This window comes from Salvelinus fontinalis, chromosome 15 (assembly GCF_029448725.1).
Source record: "Salvelinus fontinalis isolate EN_2023a chromosome 15, ASM2944872v1, whole genome shotgun sequence".
NCBI lineage: Eukaryota > Metazoa > Chordata > Actinopteri > Salmoniformes > Salmonidae > Salvelinus > Salvelinus fontinalis.
In genome coordinates, this window is record NC_074679.1 from 13,451,368 (window position 1) to 13,464,166 (window position 12,799).

A 12,799-nucleotide genomic window follows, 5' to 3' on the forward strand; every position below is an offset into this window, starting at 1 on the left:
GCTGTGACCAGCAGTGGCGGGCGAGGCCAGCCATATCTGACAAGCCAAATCCTTAAATCACACACACACACACACACACACACACACACACACACACACACACACACACACACACACACACACACACACACACACACACACACACACACACACACACACACACAATGTGGGGAGAAAAAAAAACAGCGGACTGAAATTGTTGGAAGCTCATCCCAATTTGTGTAAGTGCTTTGATTCAATCATGGAAATCAGTGTTTCACCTGCTTCTTCTGGGCCCAGGCGCGACATCTCAGAATGCACTGAGGTGTTAATAATATTTTACTTAAACACCATCTGTTCACGATACCAAGGCAGAATACAAATCAGATCCGGCCTGCAACCGGAGCAATTAACTAAGGCAAGGTGTCGGGAAAGCCGGAGAGGCGGGAACCCAGCCCTCATGCCCTCAGAGAAGAGTCCCAGATGTGATGCCTCAACTTCTTGTTACAAAAAGCGTTTTTTTGTTTCCCTCCTCCGCCTCTGTATCCCCATCTGCCTTGGCATGATTGGCGCCATGTATCATTTTTTGTTAGGGAGATTTGCTTTGAAATATATAAGCTTTATAAACGCCTGCCTCTTTTTATTTGAGTGTTGCGTGCTCAAACTCTGGCATCTGTCAGGTGAATGAGAAGCATGCTGGTTTTGCTCAAGTGAGAACCAATTGCATTTGCCCTGCTATTCCCTGCGGATTTGTCACTATGGGGATCTTGTATGTGTGGATATAAGAGGGATGGAGAGAGAAGGGAGAGGAGAGAAAGAGAAGGAGAGAGAAGGGACAGGAGAGCAAGAGGGGCGGAGAGAGAAGGGGAGAGAAGGGTGGGGAGAGAAAGAGATGAAAGAGAAGGGAGGGGAGGGGAGAGAAAGAGAGAGAGAGATGGAAAGAGAAGGGAGGAGAGAGAGAGAGAGAGAGAGAACAAGAGAAGGGAGGGGAGAAAGAGAGAGATGGAAGGAGAAGGGAGCAGAGAGAGATGGAAAGAGAAGGGAGGGGGGAGAGAGAGATAGAGCGAAAGAGAGGAGAGAGAGAGATGGAGAGAGAGAGAGTGAGAGAGAGAGATGGAGAGAGAAGGGAGGGGAGAGGGTAAAAGAAAGAGGAGGAGAGAGAGAGGGGGTAGAGGGAGTGAGCACATCCTCATTCCTCGGTGCTGCCATATAGAAAGCAGAGGAAAGGTATTCATGTGCATTTTCAAGTGTGCAGTGTGGCCCTGGGGGTGTGAGTGTTCACAAGTTCAAGGTCATGTGTTCACAAGTTCAAGGTCATGTGACATTGACCTTAAGGTGAGAGGGAAGCTGCAAGCTTCAGAAGGAAATGTGATGCTAAGGCTGATACCAGTAGTCAGGTCATAAGTGTGAAGAAGTGAAAGACAGAAAAAGCGGTCAATGAGCTTCAACAGAGTCTGAAATAGACCATTAATATACTTCTCCAAGAAAGCATGACAGCCTAAAAGGAATAGTGTCCCTCCGTTTGAGGTTAAACTCTCTCAAGCACCATAACTGGACAATAAAAGTCCATTAGACTGTTATTAACAACTTAGCAAGTATTTTCTGTATTCGTAAGGGTTGAACGAACAAACGAAAGCAGTGACTGATCAACATCGATACGAAACAACAACTCAGATCTGACAACAACAACAACAAAAAAGCGATATGCCAAAAGAAACCAAACCAGCTCCCCAAACCTTTGTGAGGAGGATTCCCATATTTATCATCTAAATATCCGATCAAAGCCCCGTCACGGATCAGTGAGGATGTTATTTGCTCTGAGAGGGAGCCTGGCCCTCTCAACATCAACTGGTCTGAAGGCCATCCTATATTATTCATGGGGATCAATACGTTGTGGCTTTCAGGGGTGAGCCTCACGACTCTGTGCCCATATCAAGTATCCCCAGCCAACTCGCAGTTTCAAAAGAACAGCTATGGAGTTATTTCATAAATGCTCTGGAGAGAGGTAGCCTCTAAGTGTTGATCTAGGATCAGTTTTTCCTATATGGTCTATCCTAACCTTGATTAGTAGGATTAAAATATACAAGTGGCCCTGGTCTAAAACACTGCTTGATGTTACCACCAACTGTACCTTGGAGATAGTGTAGACATCACAAACCAACCACTAAATGCTGTATATCTCCTATTTCTTATCTGTATGAACAGCCCACCATCAAGATTGATTGCATGTCCACATGGTCCTAAGAGAGAGGTGAGTAACAGGTGTACAGACAGTTGTCAAAATCAAAGCAAATCAAATGTTATTGGTCACATACATATGTGTAGCAGATGTTATTACGGATGTAGCGAAATTCTTGTGTTTCTAGCTCCAACAGTGCAGTAATATCTAACAATTCACATCAACACACACAATACACACAAACCTAAAATTAAAATAATGTAATTAAGGAATAGATAAATAACTTTACTATGACTGTCTCATCCCTGACGCGTTGACTGGTGCATAGGGCAACAGGTTCTATAAAGCATGTTCCAATGAAGCCAAATATCTAGATGGAGAAATTGACCTTGGCCCACTCCCTCAATCACACATATAGTAGAGTGTTGTCAATACCTCTCAGTGTGTACTGTACAGAAAGCCCCATCAACTACTACTACTACTACTACTACCCCCACCACCACTACTACCCCAACTCCGCCGCCGCCGCCACTACTACTACTACTACTACTACTACTACTACTACTACTACTACTACTACTACTACTACTACTACTACTACTACTACTACTACTACTACTACTACTACTACTACTACTACTACTACCCCCACCACCATCACCACTACTACTACTACTACTACTACTACTACTACTACTACTACTACTACTACTACTACTACTACCCCAACTCCGCCGCCGCCACCACCACTACTACCACCACTACTACCACCACTACTACCACCACTACTACCACTACTACTACTACTACTACTACTACTACTACTACTACTACTACTACTACTACTACTACTACTACTACTACTACTACTACTACTACTACTACCCCCACCACCACTACTAACCCAACTCCGCCGCCGCCACCACCACCACCACCACCACCACCACCACCACCACCACTACCACTACTACTACTACTACTACTACTACTACTACTACTACTACCCCAACTCCACCGCCACCACCACTACTACTACTACTACTACTACTACTACTACTACTACTACTACTACTACTACTACTACTACTACTACTACTACTACCCCCACCACCACTACTACCCCAACTCCGCTGCCGCCACCACTACTACTACTACTACTACTACTACTACTACTACTACTACTACTACTACTACTACTACCCCCACCACCACCACTACTACTACTACTACTACTACTACTACTACTACTACTACTACTACTACTACTACTACTACCCCCACCACCACTACTACCCCAACTCCGCTGCCGCCACCACTACTACTACTACTACTACTACTACTACTACTACTACTACTACTACTACTACTACTACTACTACTACTACTACTACTACTACTACTACCCCCACCACCACCACTACCACTACTACTACTACTACTACTACTACTACTACTACTACTGCTACTACTACCCCCACCACCACTACTACTACTACTACTACTACTACTACTACTACTACTACTACTACTACTACTACTACTACTACTACTATTACTACTACTACTACCCCCACCACCACTACTACCACTACTACTACTACTACTACTACTACTACTACTACTACTACTACTACTACCCCCACCACTACTACTACTACTACTACTACTACTACTACTACTACTACTACTACTACCCCCACCACCACTACTACCACTACTACTACTACTACTACTACTACTACTACTACTACCCCCACCACCACTACTACTACTACTACTACCCCCACCACTACTACTACCCCAACGCCGCCGCCACCACCACCACCACCACCACCACCACTACTACTACTACTACTACTACTACTACTACTACTACTACTACTACTACTAACACTACTACTACTACTACTACTACTACCCCCACCACCACTACTACCCCAACGCCGCCACCACCACTACTACTACTACCACCACCAATTGTGGATGCAGATATACCCATTTTATAGTCTACCTTGTTAGGTGATTGGCAATAGTGTTGGCCAATCACCAGTCACCACTACATTGCTGTTCTGTGTAACTGTCTTTTTGGGGCAGTTGACTTTACGTATGGCCCCGGCATAGAACACAGATTGTTCAGTGCTGGAGCTAGTCAGTCCTTAAAAGTGTGTGTTGTTTGTGTACAATAAACATCATGGAAATAAGGTTTGTTGATGTCCTTCCACCCACATCAGCTGTACAGTGAGTTATTAGTTAGCTAGATTCACAGTGCTAGCAAGGTTAAGGTACCGCACACTCGGTAAAGATCTCAAATCACAACAGTATTGCCATTTCACATAACCGTACCACAAGGTAGCTACTCTACCTGCTTCATTCATGACAAGAAAACTAACTGGAACAAGCTAGCTAGCCAAGTTTTCAATTAGCTAGTTAAGTTAGTCATTTAGTTATCTTATATTAACCAGTAATACAAAATGTGCCAAAACATTTTAAAATGTTAGATGTGTTAGCAATTGATGTTATTCTTCAATAACACAAACTCCAAAGCAAATCAGGGGGAGAAAAATAGGTTAATTTGAGAAGGACAAATCAGAGATGTTATGCTGGGATGTAGATGTTCAGTCTCCCCTGTCCTCAGCTTTTCTCCACAGAACAAGGGAACAGGATAACATTTATAACCCCCCACACTAGCCGGGGGTTGACCAATCACAAGTCCTTGCAGCACAACAGGGCCAATGGCCAATTAACAAGTATCCTGCTCCCGACTTAATGTACAGACTGTAGCACACCTAGCACACATAGCTCTGCGTTCAGGAGTGACATTCCACAGATTCTAAAGAGATGTTGAAGTTAAAACTCCTATTTACAATTCCCTATTGACCATTAGTACTCTAGTTTTTAGTCCTCTCATCCTCTGCGTTGTGTATTTATCTTCAAAATATTATTATAGATGTCACCTTGAGGCTTGAATGGGAGTGTTGTTATTTGTTAGCTAACTAGGCTACCAGCTAACTAGGCTACCTTGTACCCCCCTATCAGGCCTTGCTAGCTAGCTATCCCTACTGGCTGCTGGCCAAATGAGCTGACGTTCTTTATTCTAGTTATTAAGATAAATAAAACATCTAAAAGTGGCTACTCACATTAGTGTTAACATCTTTGAGGTATTTTCAACACTGCTTCTCACTTCTTTGTTTCTGGAGTTGTCAGTTCAACCACACATTGTTTACAAACTCATTTGTGGCAGCAAATTCAAAAATGAAAGAAAAGCGGTGATAATTTTTGCTAGGCTACCAGTTACAGTGCTTTTAGCTTGTGGCTTGTGTGTGCCTTTATGCAGATGGAATACAAAAAGTTTATCTAAGTTAAGAAAGAATTATATGAATTTAATATTTGTCAAATTATTGAACGTGTCCTCAAAACTCAAATAAGCATCAGCAATTGTCCTTATTTAGCATGTCAAAAAGTATATCACGATATTGATATGGACCTCAGCGAAGAGCATATGCATTGTATGTGCTGAGAAAATATACTGTGTAGGCCTACTGTCAGTGTTTGTCATCGTATAGAGAAAATAAGATGTTCAACAGGCCTATCTCAGGATATCTAATGAGTCAATATCCGGCCATACCATGGTTGATATCCGGAGGGAAGCAACAAATTATTTGTGCATGAAAGAAAAATTTGGAATTCATAATTGGCAAATTATTGAGCATGTGCTGAAAACTCTGAAATGCTTCAGAAAACATGTCCTTATTTTCAGCAAATCAAAAAGCATATCAAGATCCGGATATGGACCTCAGCCAAGAGAAGCATACAAGTGTACAAGTATCTTCCCCCTTTCTAATGTTCTCTACTTTTGCATATTTATGATACTGAATGTTATCAGATGTTCAACCAAAGTCTAATATTAGATTAACGGAACCTGGGTGAACAAATAACACAACAATTACATACTTATTTAATTGATTTCATAACAAAGTTACACTTAATAACTGGTTGTGCCACCTTTAGCTGCAATGACAGCAACCAAATGCTTCCTGTAGTTGTCGATCAGTCTCTCACGTCGCTGTGGAGGAATTCTGGCTTACTCTTCCATGCAGAACTGCTGTAACTCAGCCACATTTGTGGGTTTTCAAGCTTGAACTGCTCGTTTCAAGTCCTGCCACAGCATCTCAACTGGGATTAGGTCTGTACTTTGACTAGGCCATTCCAAAACTTTAAATGTTTTGCTTTTTAGCCATTTTTATGTAGACTTGATTGTTTGTTTTGGATTATTCTCTTGCTGCATGACCCAGCTGCCTTTCAGCTTAAGCTCACAGACAGATGGTCTGACATTCTCCTGTGGAATTCTCTGATACAGAGCAGAATTAATGTTTCCTTCTATTAAGTCAAATCATCCAGGTCCTGAGGTAGCAAAGCATCCCCAACCATCACAATACCACCATCATGCTTGACCGTTGGTGTGAGGTTCTTACTGTGGAATGCATTGTTTGGTTTTCGGCAGGCATAATGGGACCCATGCCATCCATATCTAGCCATAGGAATTGTCCATGGGTCTCCCGAGTGGCACAGCGGTCTGTAAGGCACTGTAAATAAGAATTTGTTCTCATCTGATTTGAATAGTTAAATAAAGGTTAAATAATATATATATTCGTGGTAATCCCATTATCATATAAGTCTAAAAGACACCTCTTGATTCAACATTTTTCAGGATATTGTGCAAATCCACAAAACTCAAAATAATAATTGGAAATGGTCTGTATTCTCTAGAACAGCCTTTCTTAAAGTATGGGTCGCGACCCAAAGTGGGTCGTGGACCTGTTAATGGTTGGTCGCGATGTGTCAGACTAAATGTATAATTATTTAATGAATTACTGGAATTGATTTGGCCAAGTGCAACTGCAGTCTCTGTTCAGTGCGCTCTCTGCTTAGCAGCGGTCCCTGCTCAGTTTGGCAGCTGCAGAGTGGGAGAGGGAGATGCCCATGTGCTTTGCGGTTTACCAGATCTTTTTTCTGCGACACACGCTGCAGCGCTGTCGTTCAGCAGAAGATGATGTGCTGTCAGTCACTGACTTCATTCTCACTCGCCATCACTCACCGATGTCACCAAATGGACTCATGCTCGCAACAAGTTCTGACTGAGCTCAATCGTCATGAGTTTCTGTCTCTTTCATATAAACTTTGAGAAATAACGAGGAGCTCCCTCAATGTGTTTTGTGCAGGGAAGTGCTTAGTAATGAGTCAATCAAAACGAACAAATTCATATAATGACACGTCCTGACCAAACATCCACAGCATGACGGTAAACCCAGGGAAGTCTTTCAGAAAGGGCAGAATGCTTCAGGAAACAGTGTTTCGACAGTGGAAAAGTAAGTCAGCTAGCAAGGCATTGTTGTCATTTTATAACAGGTAAGCAGAAATAAGGGAGTGCTATCTCATAGTAGTATATGTGAGTTTCTCTTTCAAACAATCCCCTGGCCTTGTACACAGCTAATAGCTAACCTTAGCCAAAGCAAGCTAACTACTGAGAGTGCAACCCTAAGTAACCGTACAGATGAAGATGAAAAATGATCAGGCCTACTGTACATCTTACTGTAGAAATTATTGTTGAAAACAAGTCTAGGTTGGAAATGTTGCTAGTAAAATACAAGTCATAATTTTTATTCTGAACTGGAATAAACTGATTGAAGCAAGATACTTTTTGAGGCAAACACACACACAGTTCTGGGTGGCTCATCTACAGCAGGAAGCTGTCTCCTACATAACTGAGAAAGCAGTAGATTTTCTGGTCCAGTTTGGCACCACATACCTATGCAAGTCAGGGTTCTCAACTCTGGATTACTTAAAAAACAAGTGCAGAAACAGTCGCAGTGCTGAGCATGAACTCAGTGTTGTCTTGTCAAAAACTGAGCCCAGAATAGACTTCAGCCAGCCACACACCTCTCATTAGGACTGTGTGTGTGTGTGTGTGTGTGTGTGTGTGTGTGTGTGTGTGTGTGTGTGTGTGTGTGTGTGTGTGTGTGTGTGTGTGTGTGTGTGTGTGTGTGTGTGTGTGTGTGTGTGTGTGTGTGTGTGTGTGTGTGTGTGTGTGTGTGTGTTTTCTGGTCTACATCCGTGTGATTGTTTAAAAATACATTTTTATTTATTTAAATTGAACCTTTATTTAACTAGGCAAGTCAGTTAAGAACAAATTCTTATTTACAATGACGGCCTACCCCGGCCAAACCTGGACGACGCTGGGATAATTGTGCGCCGCCCTATGGGACTCCCAATCAAGGTCAAATGTGATACAGTCTGGATCAATTAGTTTATTCCAGTTCAGAATAAAAATTATGACTTCTATTTTAACAGCAACAGTCCAACCTAGACTTTCTTTCGACAATCATTTCTACAGTGAGATGTACAGTAGGCCTGATCATTTTTCATCTGCACTGTTACTTAGGGTTGCACTATCAAAAAGCCAAAAATGTCTGTTCTGTTATGCATCTGTGTGATGTGATCAATCAGTTTATTCCAGTTCAGAATGAAAAATATTTATTGTATTTTAACAGCAACAGTTCCAAACCTAGACAGATATGTAAGAGTGTTTAATGGGGGAAAATAAACATGAATAGCTATTTATATGGCTATTTCATTTCATTGTTATTTGATTTAGGCATAAGGGCAATGAAATGTACCAATATCTACGTATAGTTGCATATGTTCCTAAGCTTGGGTCCCAGGAAAACACATAATTTCTCATTTGGGTCCCAGGCTGAAAAAGTTTAAGAACCCCTGCTTTAGAATATCAAAATGTGTCATGTAAAGATATCCCCTGCAATGAACCCTTTCGCCCAGTGTTACAGCCATAACATTAACTTTGTTAATCGTCACACAGGATCTATCAGGTAACATAGCATCACCACCTTAGACTAGGAAGGTTCCATCTACCCCTGCTGACCCTGGAGACCCCAGCGACAGCCTAATCGCCAACCCTAATAGCAGTTTTGGTCCATGGGTAATTGGCGAACATGTTGCAACTGTCTCCTCCTCTATACTGTCTCCTCCTCTATACTGTCTCCTCCTCTATACTGTCTCCTCTATCTCCTCTCTTGGGCTCCTCTGAGAAGTCGGCCTCCTCCCCGGCTTCCTTTTCTAGGTATTCTGTAGTTATTCCACTTTAATTATGTCATAATTGCAGCTTTCCTCACAGCGAATGATGCTGGGGCATCGAGGTGGCCATGGCAAATGAACTGGAGATCAAACCATGAGGACAAGATGATGGAAATGAAGATGCTGGAGACAAATACACAGGCTATTCATCAAATACACAGGCTATTCATCAAATACACAGGCTATTCATCAAGGCATACTGATAAAGCCACCTTCGCTTCCTGGTGTTGGTGGTGGTAGTTGTTTTCCTTCACTCCGTTCTCAGTTGGCCGATTTTTCTGAAAGATCAAAACAGAAAGTGCACATAAACACATCATTAGTACCAGGAAGTGTTGCAGCACCCTCTGCACCCCTACTTCGGCTATGCACATTCCTCCTCAGCTGCTTTTTGAAACATTGTGATAGCATTCTGTTTGACCAGCAGCCATTTCTCAGTTCAGCCGAAATCGTGCTGACGCTCATCTTGCTTTTGGAACTCTTCTTCTTTCTCTTTTTAATCCTCGGCTAAGGAGAGGGCCCGTGACCACCGCTGCTGATAGGCACAGAACTCGCCTTCCTTCCCCGCATCTCATTTAGTCTTCCTCTCCGCCGCAACCAACCCCTCTCAATGAAGCCGTCAAAAAACAAATAGGGGGCTTTTAGAGAAATTGCCTATGCCTTGCTGATTAATAACAGTTGTGCCAACTGGGGAAGAAAGTCCCCAGAACATAGGAGATTTAAATCATCAGATCCCTAAATTGGAATGATTCAATAGGCTCTGACTCTCTAACCAGCTTTAGGTGGACAACCATCTTTGTCAGTTAACCTGCCTGATAAGTCCTCTTTAGGCTCTTAGATGGGCGCCTAGTCGGCTACTGCATGACGTGAGGCACATGACTAATGATTTTTCACCTTTTCTGGAAAAGTGGAGAATTGAGGATTCCAACTACAGGAATGATAGCATAATCTTGCAATGGGATAATTAACAATATGTGCATATAATTTTCAATAAGGAATAGATTACGCTCGAATGAAAAACTGATAAAAAAGTGTGATAAGAACTTGTAGAAAATATACGGTTTTGTTTGTCTTTTATCCCTTTGAAAATAACAGATGCAAACTTGCACAGGTGCCTGGTTGTGCTTATAGTGAATAGACTGGCCTTGTTTTGTTTAAAAAAATGCACACCTGGAAAAAAAGGCCTGGCTCCATTGTTACAGTAGAGTGGTAAAACTATCATTGTGTATAATACAATTCATTGCAGTAGCTGACAGTAGAGTGTTGATGGTTATATCAACATGTTTTTAGCAGAATAGACCAACAAAAACAGGCGTAACATCTGCACATGCAGCTTTCCTGGCTACAGCAGGAAGGAGGAACGGGCACAGCGTGGCATTTCCATGGCAACATGGAAATACCCTGCATAGCAACGGAACGCGTCTTCAGAGTAAACCCTTTAAACCCTTAACAGAGGTTCTTAGTGAAAAGTCAAACGTAGTTAAATATGAGTTCAGCTCGTCCTTAAATGTGTTAGGGTTTTAGTTGGTATCATTATTGCCTTTCCCATGTGCACAAATACAGGGGTGCCGTATGGGGGGTGTTAGGATGATTCTAAGGGTCTGTGACTGAGGGCCTGTGAATGTATTGAACATTAGGTAAAATGTTTTCAATATTAAATTATTAACCTATCATCATTAATATAATATTTTATTTACAATGTACTAATAAAACTAACGGTGTCTTTCTCTTTTCTTGTTTTTGGCAAAAAACCTGAGTTTCAAAATGATGTAAGACACTTGAACACTGTATATGCTGCCACTTCCCCCATAACTTGTCCCCTCTTGGTCTCCTGAATGCCATTTGTAAGATGCAGCTGCAAAGCATTTTTGGAAAAGTGTGCATTGCTTTACGTACATTTTGCACACTGCCTGTGACTGTTGCTGGTGGCGAGAGAGCTTTCAATAAGCTAAAACTGCAAAAAAAACTATTTCAGGTCCACTATGTCCTAGGACAGGCTTTGCAGTCTTGCCATGCTCTCCATTGAAAGTCTGTTAGCTAGAAAGCTGGACTTCAAAGACTTGACCAGTGACTTTGCTAGCAACAAGGATCGGCACTGGGCTCTTTGTGAGTAAGACTGAGAAAGGGCCAGTGATAACTGTTAAATGTCATGGCTATGGATATTGGATCACGACACACATGATGCCCATAAGCTGAGAACACGACTGAGAACAGACTGAGAACAAAATATATCTCAAAGTAATGGCTGGATTGCCATAAAGTTTGTTGTACACAATCAAGACCCCAAGTGGAAGAAACCTACTGATTTGGTGACCTCTTGACCTTTCCTCTAGCGCCACCATAAGGCCTTTTCATTTCCATTTTATTTTCCATTTTCCGTTTCCACTTTTACAGCTGCTTATTTTCTAGTTGGTATGTATACTTAGTTCAAATATCTGCTGCTGATTTTATTATTTGGTTTGTTATATCATTCTATAGATGACAATGTTAATTTAATGTATATTTAAGAGATTAATGTATATTTAATTTACATTTATTTTAAGTTATTCATTAATGTTAAGATAATTTGACCATTAAAATTACATTTAGACTGTAAAAGATGGCTTTTAGCACATTTCTTATAGAGGGTATCAGTCTTGCATCAAATAGTGAATTCCACTGTATGCAGAATGTTGCATGCATGTCTGCACAGTGTTATATTTTCACAGCTCACTGTCAGTAAATATCTACAAGAAGGTTGCAAGGCTGCAAAGGTAGAGTTATTTAAAGCTTTGAATGGGTCGATTGGGTTCTGGAGGTGTGTGGTTACAGCAAATGCGCAGGGTTCGTGTGACCTGTGATTGTTGGGCCCAATGTGATATCTTTTCATGTGGCCCAAAAGCCCTGGCGTCATCCCAGCACACATGAGAGCCCTGGATCTGAAAACCGAAGGATTTACAGTGAAGTCAACAATGAAGAACTCCATGGTAAGTTTGAGTCATCATGTAGTTTTTGTTGCTAGCTAAAGCTAACTTAGAGTGTGTTTTCGTAAATTCACTCTGGAGTACCAGAGTGTGCTGTGGCCATTTGCAGATTAGCAAGATGGCGCCGACAGAGATGGTCGCCTCGCTTCGAGTTCTTAGGAAACTATGCAGTATTTTGTTTTTTTATTGCATTGTTACCCCAGGAAATCTTAAGTCTTATTACATTCAGCCTGGAAGAACTATTGGATATAAGAGCAACGTCAACTTACCAACATTACGACCAGGAATACGACTTTCCCGGAACCTCTGTTTGGACCACCACCCAGGACACTCCCAGGTAGTAAGGGTAGGTAACAACACATCCGCCATGCTGATCCTCAACTTGGGGGCCCCTCAGGGGTGCGTGCTCAGTCCCCTCCTGTACTCCCTGTTCACTCATGATTGCATGGCCAGGCACAACTCCAATACCATCATTCAATTTGCCGATGACACAACAGTGGTAGGCCTGATCACCGACAACAACGAGACAGCC